Source organism: Musca autumnalis, unplaced genomic scaffold (assembly GCF_047663935.1).
Source record: "Musca autumnalis isolate F117 unplaced genomic scaffold, ASM4766393v1 scaffold_3, whole genome shotgun sequence".
NCBI lineage: Eukaryota > Metazoa > Arthropoda > Insecta > Diptera > Muscidae > Musca > Musca autumnalis.
Genome location: NW_027411866.1, coordinates 257,584,233 through 257,604,513, shown reverse-complemented (window position 1 = coordinate 257,604,513; position 20,281 = coordinate 257,584,233). Strand labels below are relative to the sequence as shown.

General features: G+C 36.0%; 1 protein-coding gene across 3 annotated transcripts in view; it reads left to right on the top strand.

Moving 5' to 3' along the window:
* Positions 1-1,491: 1,491 nt before the first annotated feature.
* The window catches only part of ATP8B (ATPase phospholipid transporting 8B), a 127,278-nt gene continuing 108,488 nt past the window's right edge, over positions 1,492-20,281 (top strand). Inside the window, exon 1 of one of the 3 annotated variants that reach the window (XM_073978064.1) lies at positions 1,492-2,014. The gene's annotated coding sequence lies outside the window, so the exon portion shown is untranslated. The remainder of the gene's footprint in view (positions 2,015-20,281) is intronic. The other 2 variants (XM_073978065.1, XM_073978066.1) reach the window with 2 other exon arrangements.

Below are 20,281 nucleotides of genomic sequence, written 5' to 3'. Positions count from 1 at the left end.
TTATATTTGTTCAATAAGGTCTTCCTCTTGTAAAGTTAGTGTCCTGTCAGTGTTGGAACTTTTCTTATCTGGTTCCATTGCTTAGGCCGGCTCAAAAGTTCTTAGTGCCGAACTGAACAGGAGTTACAGTCATCACTGCTCGTATTAAATACATCATACGACACCATTTACAGGAAGAGACCAGGAGGACTTTTCCAATCCACAGTCGTTCCACCTTGTTTATAAAGTTGTACGTTGACGTCATCCTTAATTTCTGCATTTTAATACCATGTAGTGTGGTTATGTCTTACATGATGAAGGGAATGTTGGGGCTTAGCATATTTTTTCATTTTTGGAGCAGATGATGCTTTTTATTATTAACACATCTGTCTATGTGGCTTTTTGCGTCAGTTAAAAGTGTCTTGGTGGAATTAAAGAGGAGAATATGAAACCAGGGGTAGGGTAAGTCGAATGTAATCGTAATGTATGAATGTAATCGGGTTCAATTTTTAATTTAATAATATGAGACCAAAGCAAGCATGGTAATCAGACAAGGCAGCTTATGTACGCAGGTCTTTAGAGTTGAGCCAATGGAACTGAATGGACACTGGTCGTTTGTATGGACAAATTACGTATACGTAGTATAACACGCTAGATTTTGTGACGTTACTCATACGTTTTTGAACTAGGACAGTGAACTAGGTCGTTCAATTGCACAACTCTACTCAAGCTGAAAAAAAGTTATAGCCAATCTTATGCTGCGGGTTTTAATAACAAAGCAAAGTTGGGCGTAGAACTGATCCCTGCAACAGACGTTAGTTAAACTTCTTTGTTCTATTAATGTTGTCTTTTAAGTTAAGTTGTCCTACGGTGTTATCAAAAGCCCCATGATGCTAAAAAACCTACATGCATACTTATTATACCGAAAGGGGCTTCTCCCATATCAATGCGTGCACGCCGATTAATATTAGTTCAATGGTATGGATATACTTTTTGTCGCTGAGTTCGAAGTTTTAGAGAAGATTTTCATGGTTGAAATACTCAGGAAATGTACACGAACAATACGGTAAGGGGATTTGCCACCGCTGAAAAATGTTGATATTATCATGGCGAACATTGTACTACATAGCAGATTTACATGACTTAAATCGTTAAGAAATGTAAGAGTATTACGCTGAGCTGTTTATCTTCCTCTAAAAAAACTGATGCGGTCTTCTCTGAGACGGTGACACTAAAATCCATAAAACATCCCTAATACATTAACCCTAATGTAGGATATTAAGCAAGTCGTCCATTACCCGTCACAAGTTGTCCTATTAATTGTTATTGTACGTTTCGTTGGTTTGTTGTCGTCTTCGTTGTTGCCAATAGTAGCCACTGCTGCGGCTGCCAGCTGCCACCAGCAAATATATCGTGTCGTACATTCATGTTGTTGTTGGTTATGTTGTTATTTCTCATGTTTTTGTTGTTATTGTTGGTGTACAATACGAGGAGAGTGTCTTCCGTTTCTTTGCTCAACATTTCGACTCAGTTGAGCGTACGTCGTTAGTGGGTTAAAACGTCTTCTATTGTGGATGAGCGTTCGCAAAAACGGATATTCAACATTTTATTATTTTTGTGTGTCTGTGGGGCAGCAATAAATAAATTTGTGTAAAATAAAATTAATAAAGCCAAAAATTCAAGAAAAAAAACCATCTAGAAAATGAAGAGTGGAAATGTTTGAAAAAATAAATAAATCAATTATTGAAAATTGAAACAGCAAGTTAGAGTGTGTAATTGATCGAATGATCTAATATTGCAAAACGTTTTCTTGCTTTTCTTTATTACATTATAAATATATGAGCACTGCAATTGCTTCGTAAAAAGGAACGGGATTCGTGGTGACAAGTAAACCAAACATCAAATCGTTTATGTCGAACTCGTCGTCGTCGTCGATTCACACGTCATTGATTCGATTAATTACATTTTAGCAAAGAATAATTAATAGAAAGTGATAACCATTTAAAGTGTCTCTTGTGTGTCTATCTATGTATGAGTGAGTGTGGTTGTAATATAACGGAATATTAAACAAAAAATAAATAGAAAAAAAGTTAATTAAAGTAAAAATTGAAACTTCAATCCAATCCAATGAAACCAACAATCAAACACCAATACTAATGTTGTCTATATTTCGATGCTGAGTGGCAAATGTTTGTATACATCATTGTATAGTATATTTTCTGGGCTTTCGTTCTCGTCGCCCATTATGATTTTTTGGGTACATTGTCAACCATAGCAACATTACCACCACAATCACAAGCAACGTCATCAATCCTCAGCTATTGTTAGTGGGCTATCGTTTACATGATAGCCCCAAGTGGTTATTGTGTATTGTCTTCCTTCCTTTACTAGCAAAAGTAAACAAAAGAAAACCCTTTTGTAGTTCCGTCTCCGATAGGATAACCTAATAACCCTACATCGAAACCACTTTTCCATAACTGTCAATTGTGGAAAATGGTTGGTTGATTAATTCGTCATGATGTCAACGTCATCTAGCTGTCTGTTCTTCAATAAAATAATAAACAATAATAGTAATAACAACAATAGCATCTACATATACATACATACATATATAAAATAAACACACCAATCTCTATAAACGAGTGCCCCCATGTGTGTTTATATTACTCTTCTTATGTTTATAATGTATGTAGGCATAGCATAGCGTATGTATGTATATGCAATGCATGTGTAATGGTTTTGTTGATTCCCTGTCGTTTCGCATCAAAAACAAGCATATCATCGATCCAATATAAATAATAATAAAATAATAGCAACAATATTGTAAAATTGTCTACAGTATTGGGCAGAAGTATGTGCTGGATGGGTGTTTCTTGAAGTTTCTTTTAATACAATATTGAAACAAGAACAATGTTAAAGTATATTATATACAAGAGGAAAAACCAGTGCGTTATTGTTTGTTATTTTTTATCCTTCCCAGACGAATTTATACCGTGGTGCAATGGTATGCACACCCGCATTGCACACATAGGGTCGTGAGTTCGATTCCCCGGCCAGGCAACATCAAAATACTTTTCAACGGTGGCAAAATACCCCTCCGATCATCAAGCTTAACTCTAAACGAGAAAATTAATAAAAAAAAAAAACATTAAAAATGATCTTCGCTCTAAAAGGCAAAATTTCAAAAAATAAAAAACAGGCTGAGCCCGGCTGGAATTTGAACCCACGTCCTTCAAAACATATCAAAAAATGTTGTCACGGCGTGTTAGCGTTCAAAGCCTAAACTCATAACTTCAAAGGCAGCGCAAAAAAGCGTTTGTCGTGAAGAAAATACATTTCAGCGGCCAAATATCCGCGTAAATGTAAAAAACACATTTGCATTTGAAAAACGTAAAGTTCTAGGACAGAGAAGCCACTACATGGTCGATACGTCCGAAAATCTGCTTTACCACCAGTGAAACCAGTTAACGTAATTTGGTGACTTTGTGGGTTCGAGTCCTTGGCTTTCCTTTTTCACTTGCAAATAATTTCCGATCATCATGCTGAACTCTAAACGAGAAAATTAATAAAAAACCCCTCAGTAATGTTGGCGACATTTCCTGAGTATTTCAGCCATGTATACCTTCTCCACAAAAGTGGTGTCTTAGACACACCGTTCGGACTCGGCGATAAACTGTAGGTCCCATATCATTGAGGTAGTGTGAATCGGTGTGCACTCATTGATATGAGAGAAGTCTCCCTTGTCCCGTATGGGATGTTAGTGGAACAATTATATAGACGAATTTCCCAAAACCCAGCTCTATCTCGCACCTTCGAACCAACAGTAACCTACTGGTAAAACTTCAAGTGTCTAGCTTCAGTCTTTTTGCCTGGACGTTGAAGATGAGCACGGTGCGCATTAACCAACTTTAAACGAAAGGAGCTTATACATGGGAAGTTTCTGCGGATTCTGAAAATACAATATTTATAGATGAGAAAAAAATCGCCGGAGGGCTTTTAAATAAATTGTGTTCAATGTTCACAGCTTTAGGGTTTTTTAGGCTTTCAAGATTTTGTGTTACAAACCGCAAGTCTCATCTAAATGGGTCTAACGAAAATATTGTAGCAGTGAAAATTCCCTAAAATATTGATCTATACGATATTGTCGAAGTTTTTACCGTTAGAAGTTAAAATTGGTACAATGCTTTGACTGTATCCCCTCCTTGTACATCAAACAATGCTATGACTGAAAAGTTAAACTTATATATCTCAAAAATGGTACATTCTAGGAAAAAAATACAAAAGACAATCTTGTAGAGAATTTTCACAGCTAGAATATTTTTTCTAGTGTCATTTCGATAAGACTTGACGTTTCGAATCAAAATCGTGAAAACCTAACAAATCAAGTAAAAAAGTATCAGTCGGCTTTGCCGACAGAGATATACCCTCAGCCTGTGTGGATTGAAATACTTTTTTCCCAAAAAAAAAAAAAAACTTATTATTTAGGGGGGTTTCAAAATTTCGGGCATATGCACCGACAAAAGTATGGATAGGATTAAAGCTCAAAAATTTGCGGGGATATACATGGATAGATAGGGCTTTTTTTATCAAAAAACATAATGTCGCTAAAAACAGGGCCACTAGAAAAACCTTCGGTAAAAATTTCCAAAGGATCCTCGAACCACACAAAAATTTTGAACATTTGTGTGGGTGGTACCACAAGGATTGGACAGCTATGGCCCAAATTTGAACATAAACTAAGTTTCGACAATATATAGAGATCCAAAGTTTGGACCGAATAGCAAGTTCCTTCAACAAAAATCAAAGTGATTCGAGAGCAGCTCTTAAAGTGAATTTATCCAAAATTTTGTGTGGGAGGTACCCGAAGGAGTGGACAAATATAGTCCATATTCGAACCTGATCTATATCTGGTAGATATTTTAGGATGTGTAAAGTATGGACCAAATCGGTCACTCCCATCAAGAGTTATCGTGCGCACAATTTTTCCGAACATTTTTGAACTTTTGTGGGGGAGGTACCTGAAAGTGTGGACCGATATAGCTTATCTTCGAACTTAAAGTAAGTTTGGACAAAATATTACGAAAGCCAAGTTTTGGACCGAATCAGCAGATCCGTTCGAGAGTTATCTTGCGCTCCAACCACTACACACGGTGTCATAGGGCTTTTTTGTAACTTTTGGGCTATTTTTTCAGGAAGTATGGACTTACCCCTGATGAAACTTATACCGTTATATGGGAGCAGTAAATAAAAGTTGCTACAACAAAAATCAAAGCAATTCGTGACAGGTCCTAAACTGATCTTTTCCGAAATTTTGTGTAGGAGGTACCCGAAGGAGTACACCGATTGAGTCCATATTGAAACCTCATGTAAGTTTGGTAAAAATTTCATCATGTGCAAAGCGTGGACCAAATCGGTTATTTCCATCAAGAGTTATCGTGCCCACAAATTTTCCGAACATTTCCGAACTTTTGTGGGGGAGGTACCGGAAGGAGTGGACCGATATAACCCATCTTCGAAGTTAAACCAAGTTTGGACAAAATATTACGAAAGCCAAATTTTGGACCGAATCGGTTCATCCGTTCGAGATTTATCGTGCGAAATGTGACCTGAACATCTATTTCTAAAAAAATATAAAACCTAGGAATAAATCATACAGATCAATCCTCTAGAGAATTTTCACAGCAACAATATTTTCTTTGGACCCATTACGATAGGACCTGACATTTTCAAGTAAAATCGCGAAAACCTAAAAACCAAAAAATGTGAACTTTGACCGCGATTTGTTTAAAATCCCTTCAGCGGGTTTTTTAGTTTTTTTTTTTTATTTTTCTCATCTGTGAACATTGCTGTTTCAGAATCCGCAAAAACTTCCCAGGTGTAAGCGGTTTTAATTTAAAGTCAGTAAAGACGCACCGTGCATGACATTGTTTTATAAAGGGGGGATACAGTCAATGCATTGTCCCTCTACAAGGTCAATCTTGTAGAGAATTTTCACTGCTACAACATTTTCTTTAGTCCCAAAAAGATGGAACGTGCCGTTTTCAAGAAAAAAACAGTGAAAACTAAAAGAACCCCTATAAATGTGAACTTTGACCTCGATTTATTTAAAAAGCCCTCCGGCAATTTTTTTGTTTTTTTTTTTTAATTTTTCTCATCTATAAACATTGCTGTTTCCGCAAAAACTTCCCAGGTGTATGTATGTATTTTTTTTAAATTAGTTCAGGCGCACCGTGTGAGTTATTCAGTCACTTATCAACCAACTCATTATATATGAGGATTTCTGAGTGAATTCGGACACTTTTCCAATATGAGGTTTTTGAGGCCTGCTCATCAGCAGAACATTTTAGAATATTTTCATTTTTTCGACTAAAGGTAATCCGTGAAAAAGTAGAATTCTGTAAAAACTATACGCAAAGAAATACTCATAACTTATTGATTGTACTTTTCGACATTCTTGACATTTTTTGTATTATACTACGATTAATAACAAACATTTTAAGTCCTCTCTGGTGGTGGGATACGAATGATTGCTATTTTTCCTTAATTTTTTAAAAATGTTAATATTGTATTTTTTTGATAAAATAACAAATTAAGAAAAATAGTAATTTTTCGAATCTCACTACCAAATAGGACTTAAAACTTTTGTAATTAATCGTAGTTTAATACAAAAAATTTTCAAGAAAATCGAAGAGCACAATTATTGATAAAAGTAGATTTTAAATATTAAATCGCGAAAATTGGGTCCAAGCCCACTCTGCAAATTTTTTCTATTTTTTTATTAGATAGCTGATAAAAAATAAAAAAAAAAAGTTTTTTTCTATTTGGACCAATATTAAAAAGTTTTGAGTATTTCTTTGCATATTGTTTTTAGAAAATTCGACTTTATCAAGGCGCGATATCTCTGGAACCTTTGGAAAAACAAAATCTGAAAATATGTATCTTCAGAAAAAAGTTTATCCCTTCGTGCCTTTCCCATGGTAAAACGAACTTTGCAAAAAACGATAATGTTTTGTAATTGGAGGCGGTACCGGAGATACAAGTATTAATAATTTTCAAAATTGTCCAAGACAGGGTTTAAGTCCACTCACTGATCAAACATTGTCTTCACGATTAAAATATCCCATCCTTCATGCATTACAAGAACATAATTACAAAAACATAATTTGGGTTACTTCTAATGGAACTGTTATTCCCCAAGAATTAAATTATGTTGTTGGTATGGAAATCATCATTACAGCAAATTTCAAAGGTATAATACGAGGGAATTAGAAAAGTTTCTGGCCTAATAATGAAAACTCGAATATGTATTTATCATCAAAAATTGCTTAATAACTGCATAGCCTCTGTGAAGATTGGTATTCAATTGTCATCATCATTAGGTGGTCGCCAACATTGAGAAATTTATTAAGTCTCTTCTTTTTGTCCTATTTAACAGTATGAATACTTTTGTTCTCAACTGTTTTCGTCTTCGATGATATGTGGGGAGTTGAAATACAGGGCGTCTTTATGGCCAAAACATAACAGAGAGGCAGCCAGCAATCCATTCATTTCGTCCCATTAAATTGTCTGCTCTTCTTGTTCATGCAACAACTTTTTTATTGAATTGCTTTGCAAACATTTTCTTAGGTTTTTCTTCTATATGTACGAGGAAAGGGAAAACCCCAAACGTTTGTTATTATTGGCGATGGTCGTTGGAAAGAGCAGCATAAAAGCAAGTAGCCATTACTTGGGTGGCAGATTAAGAAATCAAAGAATTGCGATTTTCTTGAAATCCCCCAAAAAACACAGAAACAAGCAAAAGCCCAAAAGATAAAAAGGGAAGAAAATGAAAGAAGAAACGATGAAACCCCATTTGAAAAAGAAAATGTAATGTTATGAATAATTTGCAAATGTTTTGTATTGCAGTTGCGTGTTCGTTCTTCTCTGGTGGTTGGATTTTGTTGTTATTTTAAAACGGTAAAATTTTTTTTAAATTCCAGAGGTTTATTGGCTTGAAATGCCTATAAGTTTATGGGGAAATTTGAAATGGAATAAGAAACTGTTAAAATCCGAATAAACAACTTATGAATGAATGTAGTGGCCATAAATATATTGAGAGAGGCATAGTCGCCTCCCTAGCAAGCCATGTCTAGACCATTGATGGTTTATTAATTAATAGCTAACTAAACATTCATTCCAAACATCAATCAATTGGTGAAACACACACACTCTCTGCTGTCCATTCAATTAAAAAGAAACATAGAAAAAACACAAATTCGAATCAATTTATTTAATAGAAACCTTTTGGGTTAACTATTAAAATAGTGAAGCAATTTATTTTGCAGCAATAAAAAAATCTTTAAAAGAATTGGTTTTTTTCTTGTCTCGTTTTGTTTTGCACAAAGTTAATAACAAATGTTGTGAACTATTTGTTTTTATTTTCATTTGCGTTATTACAATCACCTCACCTCATTTGTTGTATGACAATGTTTTTCTTTTATTCTTCAAACTGAAATAAATTGAGAAAGATCAAATTATTTGGCCCGTTGCCCAAAATAAATTGGAATTGAGTCATGTTGTCAATTATTTTTGGCAATAAATTTCATTTCGCTTTAATTGCTGCAAACAAATGATGTGTTAACAGATTAAATAATTTCAGAATTAACTGAGACACGATTGTTCATAAATTAGTGGTGCGATAGTGAAAGTGGTCGTTATTTTTTGACATTAGAAACTGAAAAAATGTTATATGACAATTATGTATATATTTTGGAATATCGTTTAATGAGAATAGCATGCTCCCACAAAGATCTTCGATTTATATTCTTATTTCAATGGGTGCAGACCTATTCGTGTTACCTGAATGACCTACTTTCTATTGCGGACTCCAAAGGGCGTATCTTAAAATACCTATTGTTTGTTGTTTCAAAAAGTTGTATATTTCTTAAATACTTAGAAAATGTCACGTACTTTACGCTCAGGCGTATATAAATAACTTTAATTAGGCTAAAGCTAAAATTACATACATCCTTGAAGGGACAAGGGGAACTATTCTCATATCAATGATTGGGCACACGATAACTCCTGAACAGATCAACCAATTTGGTCCAAGGTTTGCACGTGATAGAACCAAATGGTGCAAACCAGTATTCCGCAGCAACCGATACTATGGACGGGAACGATCTACACAAAATTATCATTACTTTTGAGGATAATTTAGAGAATCAGTGTAGGGAAAGACATGCTCTTAACCGACAATGAGCTGAACACCACGGTGATCATGGTCAAGACTTTTAAGGAAGATGGTGCGAATGTTGAAGACAGGGCTATGGTCTCAGGAGCACAACTGACAGCAACATCAGTTTCAGCTGGTCTCATATGCCTCTAAAAACTTCCGAAGCAGGATGTCACAGACAAATTGACTGGTATTGTAGAATCTAAGGAGAAACCAACAACCACCAATGTCTCTAAGGACTAAAATGCCAACGATATCCTAGGAGTTACAAAATTCGGTGATTTATCTCCGCAAATTCGCGGGAATTTGTACACTGAGAAGAAGGTCTTCTTCATCAGAAACAAATTTTGTTTCATGGGAAAATTTGAAAGAATTTATATAATATCGCTCCCCGAACTTGGAACCGCTCAAGACAAAGCCTCCATCCAACAACAGCCAATACCTCCAATGTCGGAAATGGAAGGAAGTTAGATAGAATAGAGGTCTTCTTCATCAGTAATAAACTCAGATTCATAAGGAAATTTGAAAGAATTTAAGCTAAGCGCCTAGACACAAGTTTCAGGTGGATACGATCTTCTTAGAAACCGAAACCACTCAAGCCGAAGCCTCTATGGAGAGTGTGACGACGAGCAAGAAAGAAGAGGAGACAAAACCTAATGCTTCATAGTAAAGTGGTGGAGTCCATTTCTGTTCCGAAGCCGAACTCAAATCGAACTCTTGAAGGGAGTGGTCCACACTTTACTTGCATTCGCTGCCTCAATTACGATGGCAAGTCCATACTTCTTGAGTAAACATTCCGAAGTGTGTAAAAACCCCATATGGCACCATACGTAGTGGCTGAAGATCCACTTCCATAATGGTCAATGTAGATCCATTCCTTTTAGTATCACCTCCGCAAAACTTTTGATCCCTAATCCTAATGAACTTTTTTGTCGGTTCAAATTACCAAAATTTATAAAAAAACCCGTAAATACATACGTTTTTTGGGAAAATTGTTTCAATATGTACAGGCTGAGGGTATATCTGTGTCGGCAAAGCCGACTGATACTTTTTTACTTGTTAGTAAGGTTTTTGTATAGGTTTACAGATCTGGAGATGGATAAGTCTCCCTTGTCGATTCGGGGATGTATGTACCCAGCAAACATACTCATTACAAAACCCCTAACCTAATTTTAACAAGGGTCAAATAAATGGTTATTTTTAACTACTTATTTTAGTGGACAAAAAAATAGCAGCTTATTCCACGCTACATGCCCTTATAAAAATAAGGCGTTAGTAAGAGGTTTTGTAGCGAGTTTTTTGTTGGGTATAGCTAGATAAGTAAGCTTACAAGCACCCATAAACCCAACAAGTAAGAAAGTATCAGTCAGCTGTACTGACGGAGATATACACTCAGCCACTAACAAAAAAGAAAAAAAAAACAACAAAACCAAACCAAACACAATAACTATGCCGTATATGATTTTGTATCACGAGTTTGCTTCAAAATATGTATGCACCATAATGTGGAGCTATACCAAATCATTGATATATACCAAACATTTTTAGTAACCAAACTTCTTCATAAAGGACTCGAAATATTAAATTACGTTAAACTAAGTTTGAAAAAATTGATAAAGTTTTAAAGTTATCTTGCACAATATCCATTTTAGTATGTGCCGGGAGGGTTTTGGAGCTTGGACCATTATCTCAGGAAGTATTGACTTACGCCGGAAAAATATGAGCCCACCAGAACAACCTACTGAAGAAAGTATCTAAACGATGCGAGAGGAACTCTTAAACTTCACTTTATCCGAATTCTGTGTGGGAGGTACCAGAAGGAGTGCACCGATATAGTATATATTCAGTAATGTTGGCAACATTTCCCGAGTATTTCAGCCACGTAAAACTTCTCTATAAAGTGGTGTCGTAAGACACTCCGTTCGGACTCGGCCATAAACAGTAGGTCCCATATGATTGAGCTAATATGAATCGGGGTGCACTCATTGATATGAGAGAAGTCTCCCCTGTCTCGTCTGTGATGTTTGTGGAACAATTATTATATCCATGACTGGATGAAATAGCACGATGTGCGAAGTCTGCACCAATCAGAAACTCCCTGCGAGAATTATCTTGCGGATTTGCCATTTCGGTTGGCACCGTCAGCTTGAAGCTATTAGGTCAATATCTCAGGAAGTATGGACTTGCGCAAGAAAAAATTGTACCGTCGTAAAGAAAGCCGCTAGAACAACCTACTGAAAAAAATAATCAAAACGATGCGAGAGGAGATCTTTAAATTCAATTTTTCTGTATTTTGTGTGGGAGGTACCCAATCCATATTCCAAGCTGATACATAACTGGAAGAAATAATACGATGTGCACAGTCTGCACCAATCAGAAACTCCCGGCGAGAATTATCTTGCTGATTTGCCATTGTGGTTGGTGCTGTCAGGGTTTCTTGGAGCTTTTAGGCCAATATCTCTGGAAGTATGGACTTGCGCAAGAAAAAAATTTTAACTTCATAAAGGGAGCCGCAAGGACAACCTACTGAAAAAAAAATCAAAACGATCCGAGAAGAGCTCTTAAACTTCACTTTATCCGAATTTTGTGTGGGTGGTGCCCGAAGGAGTGGACCAATATAGTCCATATTCGAACCCGATCTATATCTGGAAGGATGTGCAAAGTTTGGACCAAATCGATTGCTCCCTTCAAGAGTTATTGTTCACACCATTTTACAGAAAAATTTTGAACTTTTGTGGGGGAGGTACCCGAAGGAGTGGGCCGATATGGCCATCTTCGAACTTAAACTAAGTTTGGACAAAATATTACGATACCCAAATTTTGAGTTATCGTGCGCACGAGCCAGACAGATGGAAAGACATGGCTGAAACAAATGTCGTCCAAACATACTTGGGGTTTAAAACCTCTATTTCGATGAGGCACATTTTTGGTAGCATCAAAGTGTATATACCCTTTCTAGCCTAAAGGTCTAAGGCCATTGTTCTTCTTAATAGAATTTTACATACAAAAATTGAAATAATATTTTCCTTAAAGAATTAAATTTCCTTCTTTCATTGTTTAACAACATAAATCTTTAATGAACTACCGAAAATTATGTTAAAAATAAGAACATAACCACAAAAGGTTCTTCAATTCTATGATTCGATTGCGTGACCAATACTTCAATTTTTTCTTTCAAATATTCTTTATTTGAAACGCTGCTGCTGTTATTATATTTCGATTCCGTGTTATTGCAACGTAAATTTGTATCTATGTAAGTGAACATATACAAATCTATGTATATATGTATGCAGGTAGGTACGAACATGCGGGTGTTAAATCGATCGGCAATGGTGGCATAACCATTCTAAGCGTTATTTTCTTTTTTTCTTTTTTGGTTTTACCATTTCTGGTAACACCACAAGGTGGTTGGTTGAATGTTTGGTGGCTTAACATGCAATGTTTAAACAATACCTTAGATAGAGCGGGAACATGGGCTATGTACTGTTCTTTTTGCTTGTATTTGCAGTATACCTTTGTCTGTCTAAAGGCCCCTTTCTCCCTCCCCCTCTGCCCTAATATAGAATGTCTTTGACTATTTTTGTAATGAATCATTCGGGGTTTTATGCAAATGAAACGACATTTATTTTTAAGTTTAATTAAAATGCGGCATTCTTTTTGTTTGCCGATTTACGTGAAGGGTGTTTTATTTGATAAAATTGGGTGGGTAGGTAAGTACGATTTATACAACCTCCGTCTTTAGCCTAACGACAAAAAAGTGTTTCATCGAAATAATGATTTTAGACCTCGCAGATATGGGCTCGAAATCCGTTACAGAAAATTCGAAGTCAATTTAGACATGTCCATCCGTCTGTCAGGCTTGTGCGCAAAACTCTCGAATGGATCTACCGATTTGGTACACACTGTAGATATAAACTCGGTTAAAGTTCGATGGTGGGCTATATGACCTAAAGTGTACTTTATAAATACGTGACCGTTTATTTTGAACTCTCTACAGCAGGTTGTGCTCGCTGCTTCTATAACGAAGGTACAATTCTGTTCATATTTCCTTAGATGATAATAGCTCAAAAGCTCTGAGAAAACCCTACCGGCATCAATTAAAATGTCTAATGAGCACTATAATTTACGAGGTGTGTATCCGATTTGGCAGAAACTTTGCACTTACAAATGTCAAATGTTCGCTTAAGTGTAGTTTAAGGACTGTTTAAGGATCGATTTGATTTTTTTCGTGGGTAAGTACTGGCTTGCTGGCATAACGACCTAAAAGCTCGATGAAATCCTACGGTGACCAAATAAAATTAACTGTCGAAAGTAAAGACTACCAAAATTAGATCAACTTCCAAATTAGACTGTGTCGATCCATTCCTTCAGTACATTAATAATTCAAAATTCCGGAAATCGGGAAGTACCGTTCTATGAGGGCTATGCGAAAAAGGGGACCTATTTCAACAATTCTCTTGTAGAAAGAAGTTTGACTATAAAATGTCAGCAATTTTGGTATGATGATGACGCTAAATTCTTAAAAATATCGGGAGAGACCGTTCTATGGTGGCTATATGAAGACGTGGAACTATACCGACTAATTTCAGGTGGAAAGTTTTATAAACCCAACGAAGACTAAATACCAATTTTCAGCCATTTCGGCTAAATATTGAGGTCGTATTGCTCCACAAACATCCCAGATGGGACAATTCATATTAGCTCAATGATATGGAACCTACTGTTTATTGCCGAGTCCGAACGGCGTGTCCTAAGACACCACTTGTATAGAAGTTTTACAAGGCTGAAATACTCAGGAAATGTCGCCAACATCACTGATGGGTATTTTGCCACCGTTGAAAATGTTGTTGTTGCCTGGCCTGGGAAACGAACCCACAACGTTTAGCGTGCAAGGCGGGTGTGCATACCATTGCACCACGGTGGCACTCATTGAGGTCACAACCACCAAAGTACCGAAAATCGGGATGTACCCTTCTATGGGGGCTACATGAAAATGTGGACCTTTAACGACAATTCTTTTATAGAATATTTTACACCCCCATCGAAGACTAAATACCAAATTTCATCCATTTCGGTTTGATAATTACGCTGAAAACTTCAAAATACCGAAAATCGGGAGGGACTGTTCTATTGGGGGCTATATGAAGACGTGGACCTATACCGCCTTATTTCATGTGGAAGGTTGTATGTCCCTAACGAAGACTAAATGCCGAATTTCAGCAATTCAAAATACCGAAAATCGGCATGTACCCTTCTATGCACGGTGGGTGCGCCCAACAAAAAAAAAAAAATCAAAAAATTCATGTCATCAGTTTAAGAATTTAAAGATGCAAATCACTTGTAAACATTCCAAATTTTTCGAAACTCAACATTGTTTCACCGTTTTTCGCGGTTCTTAAGGAGAAAAAGCCTTAGAAACATGACAAATTTTGGAGAAAAAATTAGAAAAGAAATTTTTATATTACACTGTGCAACAGCCAATCTAGGGTGTGGAAAATTCCAAGTGGAGGTGATAGTAATCGGTTAGTAGACAAAACCCCAAAAGGGTTTTGCGTTCTCATGTCAAACTTTGTTTTAGAGCCCTTTACATAACCTTAACCAAAGACAATGGGTCCCCAATATTATGCGCTTTACTTCGCAAAATTAAAGATAATGCTTAGAAAATTTATAGAGGCCTTTGGATTACATATAGATTCATTGGTACAAACACTTGCCGTGGATTACGAATTAACTGCACGAAGACACAAATGTTGAACTTTTGTAGGGCATGTACCCTTAGGGAGGACCGATATGGGCCATTTTAGAAGTTAAACTGAATTTTGATAAAATATTAGCAGATCCAAAGTTTGGACCAAATTGGTTGCCCCATTCAAGTGATATCGTCCTAGTATTTTAGTGACATTTTTTAAATATTGGGGAGATGTACCGAAATTTGTGGACCGGTATTGCCCATGAAACTAAGTTTGGATATAATATGAAGAAGACCAAATGTTGGACCAAACCGGTTGAACAGTTCGAGAGTTATCGTGCTCTCCGACAGCCACATATGGTGTCATAGGGGTTTTTTACACCTTTCGGGATGTTTTCCCAAGAAATATGGACTTGCCCCTGAAAAAAACTTTTACCGTTGTAATGGAGGTAGCGAATGCAAATCGCTTCAACAAAAATCAAAGTGATTCGAGAGCAGGTCTTAAAGTGAACTTATCCGAAATTTTGTGTGATAGGTACCCGAAGGAGTAGACAAATATAGTCCATATTCGAACCTGATCTATATCTGGTAGATATATTAGGATGTGCAAAGTATGGATTACATCGGTCACTCCCTTCCAGAGTTATCGTGCGCACAATTTTTGCGAACATTTTTGAACTTTTGTGGGGGAGGTACCTGAAGGAGTGGACCGATATGGCTTATCTTCGAATTTAAACTATGTTTGGACAAAATATTACTAAGGCCAAATTTTGGACCGAATCGGCAGATCCGTTCGAGAGTTATCTTGCGCTCCAATCACCTCACCCGGTGTCATAGGGGTTTTTTGCAACTTTCAGGCAATTTTCTCAGGAAGTGTGGACTTGCCCCAGATAAAACTTGTACCGTTGTATGGGGGGCAGTGAATGCAAGTTGCTAAAACAAAAATCAAAGCGATTCCAGAGCAGGTCCTAAACTGAACTTATCCCAAACTAAACTAAACTAAGTTTGAACAAAATATTACAAAAGCCAAATTTTGGACCGAATCGGTTGATCCGTTCGATAGTTTTCGTGCGCTCCAGCCTGACAGACAGACGGACGGACATTGCTCAATCGACTCCAAATTTTCTGAAACACATCCATTACCATTATTTCGATGAGGCACATTTTGCCCGTATGAAAGTGTATATGGCGAATAACAAAATTCCTTTACAATTCCATTTGAAAAAAATTAAAAAAATTTTTTGCGAGCACATCTACGATTTTTGGTATAGAGGTAAAGGGAAAAAATCCGGTTTCAAATCTGCTCGCGTTCACGAAATTGGCCAATGCGCGCAAAAGTTATAGCGGTTTTTATTCTCATATAAAGAAAAAATATTTAAAAATATATTTTTTGTTGTTATGAGAAAATGTATGCATAAATCGTTAACAGCATTCCATATCTATTCGTAGATGTTTAAAAAGTTATTAAATTTATTATTATTTTCGCGGAAAATCAACAAATAATAAAACAAAATTTGAAGTAAATCCAAATTATCCTGTCCCAGAATCCGTACAAACCCTCAAAAATTAAATTAAAAAATATTTGCGGAATCTAGACAATGCGTAGAAAAATATGATACCAAATTTATAGAGATTGGGTACATAAATTGCATATTATAGCAACAACAAAAGAGAAAAACTTATTGTTGGAAAATATTGTTGCAAATATTTTTTTGGTTTGATTCTAAAAATTAGAAAAAAATATTTGGGAGTCTCCAACAATTTTGCTAAAATCCCATAGAATAATGAATGTATACTGTTAAAACTTCATCAAAAAATATGGTTTACCATCGCGAGAGTTTAACTGATTACTGTGATAACTTATAAGGGTAGGAAATTAAGAGTAATATTGAAATTATAATCACTCAATTAATATTAAAATTAAAAAGCCTGTTATTCGCGAATTAGTTAAAGTCGGTTGATGCGCATCCGTTTTTGGATACTGCGAATCAATCTCTTTCAAAATTTATGCATATTTCGATGTTTCACTCAGGGGCCTTTGTGTGCCGCCAGTTGCATCATACACTGCAAAAATCCTTAAAGTTGGTAAAAGTCGCGCAATGTGCATACGATTTTGATACGCATCCGGTTTCATCAGCGGCTATCAAAAATACGTCAAAATTTACCAATTTTAATTAGATTCTTCAAGAATCGCGGATGTGCCACCACATTCAATTTTTTGTGAAAGACCCATATTACTCGCGTATCTCTTTTCTTTTATGACACGCGTTTTCGCAAATCGCGGTTTAGTACGCGGATTTGTCAAAATATATTTTTGCTGATTTTCCGATTTTCAAGGTATCTATATCCGCGGTTTTAGTAGATGGATTCGATCGCAGAAGGCTTCATTAGAACCGTCGCGTAAAAAACTAAATTCACGCGGGTTTTAAAGGAAATGGAATGACAGTTGTAAATTTTACACGCAAAAAATAGGTTTTGTAACAAAATTCACGCATCAAATTTTGGCCTTTCGACTCCAATTAGTACGATGCTGTAAGGAGCACACTCATGAGATATGCACCAAACGACGTAAAATCACGAGTTCTATAATCGTGTTAAGAGTTTGGAATATTATCTTCTTGCGCGTCCGGATTATTAAAAAATTCAAAAAACCCCGAAATTCCGGCTTCAAAATGTCAGCATCAATTTTAGGTGGATGCAGTGGGTATATCGAAAAATCATACACTACAATCTTGTTGCCCATGGAGTATTCTGTGATTCTTTCTTTGGGGATAGGTCTATAAAATGTAAGGTTAAGCCAGAAATCGCATGGGAACATAAAAAAAAACTTGTTGGCTTCAACCCATTTTTACCCATTGTTCTACATTGATGCCAACACAGCTTCCACGAAAATTTATTTTAATGGTCGACATTATGGGATTCCTCCTAAAACACTTCATTTTAAAGAATTGTAGTCATACTTTATAGAATATGTTAATAGTTCGCGAATTCTGATAGGGTGAAACTCGGATTCATCGATTGCAAAACATTTTTGTTATTTACCATATACCCTCGTTAGCATAAATGCTGAGGGTATAAAAAATCATCAATGTAGGTCTACGTTTTGGTGTAGCCCTCATATATACATATGTACCCCTGATTTTAGCTATTTGGAGTGTCTTGTCCATATTTTCCAATTGATGAAGCTCTAAGTTGGCATCTTCGTTTCTCGGGGGGTAGCAAACCTTTTCGAAAAAATATGCAATGTAGATCCGTATTTAGGAGTAGCGCCCATACAAAGATACCTCCTGATTTAGCAGAAGATTTTCAATATAGGTATAGATTTTGGTATAGTTCCCATGTTCCCAACCGATTTGATATGGGGTGTGGTCAATTCCAAATGGAGGTGATGGTATTAGGTCAGAAGAGCAAAACTCTAAATGGATTTTGAATTCTCAGGCCAATTTTTCATTGTATTATAAAATCCCCATGTGAAGGTACCTTCCATGTCCAGGTTTCGAACCGATTTCGTATGGGGTACCCTTCTATGGAGGCCACATGAAAACGAGGACCAAAACGGATAATTCTCTTTTGGAATGTGTATATAACGAAGTCTAAATACAAAATTTCAGCCATTTCGGCGGGATATTGTTTACACAACCTTCAAAATACCGAAAATCGGGAAGTACCGTTCTATGGGGTTATGTGAAAACGTGGACCTATACCAACAAATTTCAAGTGGAAAGTTGTATACCCCCAACGAAGACCAAATACCAAATTTCCATTTTGGTGTGATAATGAGGCTAAAATCAGCAAAATACCGAAAATCGGAAGGTACTATTTTAATGGGTTATATCAAAACCTGAACTGATATAACCCATTTTTATACCAAACATCCTAGGAGTAATCGAAACGTATATACCAAATTATAAAGCTGTATTTTATAATGCGAGCTGTATCTTAATTTCAACAGACATACGGACACAACTTGGAATTTTATGCTGATCAAGAATATATGCATATACTTTATAGGGTCTCTGACGAATATTTCCATGTGTTACAAACGGAATGGCAAATTTAATTATACCCTCCATATTATAGTGGAGGGAGGGTACAAAAATAAAAAATATCGACAAATTTCAAACATCACCGTCTTTCAACTGTGCCATTAAATTGATTTTTTCTATCCCCTTCCCCTCTGTAATCAATACTTCCCTCTTAAAGTAGTTCTATAATAATGACATTTTAAACACGTCAAGAAAGAAGAAATGTTGTCATCCTTTGCCTTGTGGCTGGAAGAACTTTAATTGTTTACTTTACTTGGAACATTTAATTATGGGCAGAGAGCAGCAGTGAGTGAGTGAGTCAGTGAGTAATGGAATACTGACTGACTTACTGCTGTTGGTTGCCTTGTCCATTATTACTCCTTTGAAAAGGCGGCGGTTTTTTTAAAGTTAATAATAGTGTGACTTTAGACAGATGTTCGTTCGTATCTGTGTGCACAGACACTCACTCACTCATGCATATTTCTAAGGATAATGACCATCCCATTTCAAAATTGGGTCATGTAATTTCTTTCGCTTTCCTTTTTTCAGTTTTATTGACTTTTCCCATGAACTCCTCTGTGTTGATATTGCCAACTATGTTTTTTTTATCCTCGTTATTTCCCAATCTAAGAAAATATATTCGTAGCAATAGTATTGATGATGGGTTGCTATATATGAGTTTAAGGTCCTCAGATGCAGCGGTGTTAGGAGTAACCAAAGGTGCTTTGGATTCTTAAAGATCCAAAGTAAATAAAAACGATTTTTTACAAATATTTGGGATGATCAATTCGAACCGAACTATGCAACTTTTTCCCATATTCATATCTGTGACTGTATCCCGATTCCATACCAACATAATCGCATGTCCTGTTCGAATATTTAACTACCTTTCACTGTATGTCTATAATACATATTTTTAGCATGACAAGGCAAAATTGAAAGTAAGTCACGTAAATATTTCGTTTAATGCGAAAATATCATAAATTTAAATTACATTTTCAAGTGAAACTTTTGCTGGTCATGTTTGTCATTTAGACGTTTGCAAAAAAATGCGTTGAACTGAAACCGAAAACGGTTATGACTTGGCATATTTTTTTCTTGAATAGATGAGGAAGTTTTTGTATAGCATTAAATATTTAGGGAATGACATAATCCACATTTCAGTACATATTCTATGGAAAGTTATTGAGGATAATAGAAAAACGAATAAGAAATATGTTTCAAACATGCCGTAGTATAAGGTCTATAGATGGAAAATATATGGCAACATAAAGGCCGGACAAAAATGTCATCAGATTTTTAGTGGAGGCAAAACAACTCCACTACATATATTGCCTTAAGAAACGACGTTTCGACTCGACGACAAAAAGTATA